Below are 5,663 nucleotides of genomic sequence, written 5' to 3' on the forward strand. Positions count from 1 at the left end.
AAAATAAGACACAAAGCAACGGAGTACACAGAGTATAATGCTTCTAAGAGGATTCATTATCCGATCTAAACTGTTAAAGCAGTAGCAAGAAAGTATGTTTTCAGTGAATTACTTAACAATATATTTCTATAGTACAGTCAAGAGACATGCACGCATCAATGTGCATGCATTGACTCACAAATCAGATCTATCTGTATTCAAATGTAAGTTCAAAACCATTTCCAGAGTAAGACATAAAAGGTTTTGGCATTATTCATAATTTCTTTCTTTTTCTGTCCTTCTCATCCCTTCCTTCAACCACACATGCTGTTTACTCTTCTTCTTAGTTTTAGTGCTTTCCTGGTGGCTCAGAGGGTAAAGAGTCTGCCTGCAGTTACAGGATACCTGGATTTGATCCCTGGGTCGGGAAGATCCCCTAGAGAAGGAAATGGCAACCCACTCCAGTATTCTTGCCTGAGAATCCCATGGACAGAGGAGCCTGCTGGGCTATGGTCCATGGGGTCGCAAAGAGTCAGACACAGCTGAGCAACTTCATTTTCTTTTTTTCTTTTCCTCCTCTTATGAATACTAACCACATTTCCTTCCTGGTTCGCTTCGATTAGTCACAAGTTCCTAACCCTTTGGGGGAAACTATATGGAATGTCTTCTGAGCTAACAATGCTACTTGAGTTAGTTGATACCAGGAAAGAGGTAGCATGTAGCAGAGGATCATCAACTCATTATCTTAATCAACAAGTGTATTTTGTCACAAAAGACACATTGTCAGCAAGGTTTGTGAGACAGGATGACCATATTTCTTGAGTCACTAAAATTTCACAAGCCTGTTAGTCAGCATTTGAGGTAAAATGCTTTTTGCTAGTTTTCATTTATTCAATAAATATTAAGTATCTGCTATGTGCCAGGCAAAAAATGAGACTTCAAATATTTGTGCAAAGCAATGGGATGTAAATACTAATTTCCTCCTCCTACTACACACTACCACTGCTACTACTGCTAACTGTGCTTACTGTCGTGTGCATAACTTTTTTGATTTCCGTAAAGAGAAACCTAATACTGACACTAGTAAGTGGACTGTACAGAAATGGGTAAAAAAAAATTTTTTAAATCAGTTATTTAAGCAAAAGAAATTAGCTTATACAAAGTTACAATTTAAAAGAATGCTAGAAAATTAGTGTCAGAGCTTCTTGTGTTTAAAAATAATTTGACAGCTTTTTATGAAACATACTTTGTCACCCTGTTTTTTTTTTTGGTGTGGTAACTTACTTTATCTCTTTTTCCTTTAAGTCATTGTATTATAAATAGCAGTGTCATTCAGGAAATTAGCAAGCTTTCTAAGACTCAAAGCAGAACTTATCTGTTAGCTATTTTAAAAGAAAATGTCTAAAGACACTGGAGGGACATCAGCCTTTAAAATTAAGACGTATGTTATTTCTGCTTTATGCAGACTGTTTTAAACTGACATCTCCCAAGTATGAAGGGAATAAGCTATCACCTGCAAATTAGTAATAAAGCAATTGATATATAAGATCTTAGAAATGATAAAATAGAGAGTCAGTTTGTTAAAGCACTTTAATCAATAAGTTGAAATACTAGCCAACAAAATATTTCCTATAAGTGCTGAAATCTAATATGTTTTCTGTATAACTTTAAGTGGACAAAAGTGATCCAGACCTCAAATGTTCTTGTTTTAGTCAACTAAGTTGTGTCTGACTCTTTTGCAACCGCATGGACTGTAGCTCAACGGGCTCCTCTGTCCATGGGATTTTCTAGGCAAGAATACTAAAGTGGGTTGCCATTTCCTTCTCCAGGGGATCTTCCTAGCCCAGGAATCAAGCCCACATCTCCTGCACTGGCAGGACTTTTTTTTTTTTACCACTGAACCACCAGGGAAGACTTGACTTCAAATACTCTGGCACTAATTTAATTGTGCCACCACCCAGGGGTGGTGAGACATGGTGTAGGAGTGGAGGGAGAGGAGAAAGAAGAAGTTGGAGGCGGAATATCTTCCTGGGTGCTATTACACAAGAACATTGCAAAGTTCTGCAGGCATGTGGATTTTTAATGATGTTGATTGCTGCCATTTGTTGAACATTAGATGCATGATGATCATTTTTCAATCCTCTTTTGCTGCATAACAAGCCATTCCAAAACTTAGTGGCTTACAAGTCTGTCATTTCTGATAATTCTGTGTGCTAATGAGAGGTTGAAGAGCTGACTCATTGGAAAGGAGCCTGCTGCTGGGAAAAACTGTGGAAGAAAGAGGGAAAGACAAAAGAAGAAGGGGGTGGCAGAGGATAAAATGGTTACATAGCATCATTAACCCAATGGCTTCCCAGGTGGAGCAGTTGGTAAAGACTCTGCCTTCTCAGTGCAGGAGACAGAGATGCGGGTTCAATCCCTTGGTTGGGAATATCCCCTGGAGGAAGAAATGGCAACTCAATCCAGTATTTTTACCTGAAAAATCCAATGGACAGAGGAGTCTGGCAAGCTACAGTCCATAGGATTGCAGAGCCTGACAGGATGGAGCATGCGTGTACCCCGCACCAAGTCAATGGACATGAACTTGAGCAAACTCCGGGAGATTAGTGGAGGACAGCAAAACCTGGAAGGCTTCAGTCCCTGGGATCCAGAGTCTTACATGACTTAGTGACTGAACAACAACAACGAGAAGTACTTCTGCTTTCATCTTGCCTGAGTACACTTGAGTGGGGGTGGTCAGAGGGCAAATGGAAGGGCTGAAAAGTCCAAAATGGCCTCATTCACTCGGGAGGTGGTTCGTCCTGGCGACTGACTGAGATTTCTGCTTCAGCACCTGGGTCCTCCTGTTCCTCCTCCTATAAGTAGTATCATGATATTTCTCAGGAATAAATGAAGGAAGAAGGAAGGAAGGGAGCGGGAGAGAGAAATGAGGGAAGAGAAGAGTAGGAAAGGGAGAGGAAGGAGAAACAAAGAAATGAAAGACAAGAATGCGACTTCCTTGGTGGTGCGGTGGTTAGAAATCCACCTTCCAATGCAGGGAACTCGAGCTCAGTTCCTGATGGGGGAGCTAAGATCCCATATGCCAAGGGATAACTAAGCCCACTAGCTGGAATTGCTGAGTCCGTGTGCTTCAACAAGAGAAGCCAGTGCACCTCAGTGAACACCCAGCACAGCCAAAACACAAAGAAAAAGGACAAGAGCCTTCCACTCTCCTCCCCTTCCCATTCCCTCTCCTTTCTTCTCCTCCTCCTCCTGCTCCTTCCTTATGAAGAATGGCCAGCATGCCTTTTCAGGATCCTCTGAATGGCGCACCACGGCTTTTTTCCCGTATCTGTGGTGGCCCCAGATAGCACAGAACAAACATCCTCTCTGGGTTCAGCTCACCACTTGAGGGCACTGTCTTGCCCAAAGCTATGCCCACTCAACACAGGTAGCCCACACCAAATGGCTGGCCAGTGGGGGATTCAGGGGTCTGTCTGCTTGCCACAATTCAGAATAACTCTACAAGGCCATCCCAGCTCCAGAGCTTCTCATAAGCTCCCCCTGAATCTTCTGTTACAGTGGCAGTTCTCCATCTACCCACTGCTGCTTCCTTACTTGCTAAGAGATGTTACTTTTAGAGCAGTCCTAAAGACATTTCCCGCAGGTAGATCTCCTCTCAGAGTTTGATTCTAGGCACTGCCACTTAAGATGCTATTTTTCTCTTTTTCTCTTTAAAAAAAAAATCTAGTTTCTTTTCATGCAACTTTCAAGAGAAGCTTTGTAAGAGAAAACTGAGTATCTTTGCTGCCAAAGGACCTTAACTAAAGTTGAGAGCTTCTCATCTTTGTTAACCTGGCATCATAAGATCCCGTACAAGGTCTGGTATGAAACAAGATTATCAATAAATGTCAATACTGATGTTTCATTGATTTATCAATGATAAACATGGGTAAACATTCAATATGGATGAATGTTTATAGAAGGGAAATACATCATACATTTTTTTGATGTTGTCACATCATTGACAGAAAATATGTAGCATTGTTTTCAGAGGCTTTCTGAGAAAGACTGGTGGAAAAAAATAAGATTTCTTAAAACACTAAAAATTAATCATTCACACACATGTAGAAAGGATAGTAATAAATATGAAAAAAAATTAAAAATTGAGCTTTCGTTTTCTCATTTAAAGAAGAATTTGAGTTAGGAGACTCGAGAAAGGAACTACATTTATCAAAAAATGACTTTGTTCCAGGTTAGTCCTTATTGCCTGAGAGATAGATATTATTGTACTGATTTTACAGATGAGAAGACTGAGGGATGCAGAGGTTAAATAAATTGCCAATGTCACATATCTAAAAATACAAACTAGACTTGAGATACAATTGTTTTAACTTTGCTCTTTATCACAAACTACAAAGAAATATAGCTGGTCTCTCTTACTGGGAGTGAATCAAATCAACTATTTTTCTCTTTATCAAATCTGAGAAGTGGGTCAGAAATAATCATCATACATTTATGTGGTAGTGGTACACATCCATTAAGAAAATGGATTTTTCAGAGGGTGGGGGATGTTCTTCCAGTTTCTCAATATTTAAGAAATTGGAATCTATAGGCTTTGTAGATGCGAAGTTTTGAAACTAAACTCTGTTTCTCTGTGTCATTATTTCACTCTACATATTTGAAGTATGAGCAATCCTTTTCAGAAATATATTATTAATTTTTCTGACTAAAAACCACCAAGGACCATCAGTCAAAATCAGAATCACATGCATGCTCCTTGTCTTCCGTGACTTAGTCAGTGAGGCAAGTTGAAATCCCCAGATGCTTCTGCTGCCTGGTAAATTTCTCAGTTTGTAACATCCAGGAAAGAGATAGAAGTTATGAACAACATGAGAATTAACCACAACAATTCTTTTCCTTATTCAAGAATTAAAACTATGATAGATAAACTAAACCACTAGTCATATTTTATCATAGATCTTGTCATATCTTCAGGAATTGAAGGATTATGTGAATGTGACACACCCAGAGGCAAACAAGAAAATCTGGTAGAATGAACAGCATTGATTGTACACTGAAAATTGTCTGGATTGGGGGAGTAACATACAGTACATTTTATCTGAGCATTTGTTCAATTCCCAGTGATTTCATATATGACAGTGAATTTCAGAGGGATAACAGAGTGAACATAGTATGTAGAGACTTGGAGGAAAATATAAGGTATATCCTTAGAAGACAAATATTAGATTAATTTCCCCTGGATCTGTTCCAGTATTCTTGCCTGGAGAATCCAATGGACAGAGGAACCTGGAGGGCTCCAGTCCACAGGCTCGCAAAGAGTCGGACACGACTAAGCGACTGAGCATGTGCACATGTTATTTTTGATCTTGCTAGTGTCTTTGATTGTCTTTGTCTTTGTCTTTGTCTTTGATTTTGCTGGTGGCAGGATCAAAAGTAGCATCAGGGTTGATGAATAGTAGCTGTCACTGAGGTTCTTGTGTAGATTATACTTTGGTAATATACTGTGATCAATTTTATTTGTAGAACGGGCAGTTATGGCAAGCCCATAACAAATACAACTTCAAGAATATTGCAGTGAGGTGTTAGTCTATGATCTACAAGCAAACTAAACTTTTAAATCTTGCTTCTGGGGAAAAAAGATCTTGAATTATGATAAAGAAGTAATTAGTAATGTTTATTTC

Source organism: Bubalus bubalis, chromosome 7 (genome assembly GCF_019923935.1).
Source record: "Bubalus bubalis isolate 160015118507 breed Murrah chromosome 7, NDDB_SH_1, whole genome shotgun sequence".
Lineage (NCBI taxonomy): Eukaryota > Metazoa > Chordata > Mammalia > Artiodactyla > Bovidae > Bubalus > Bubalus bubalis.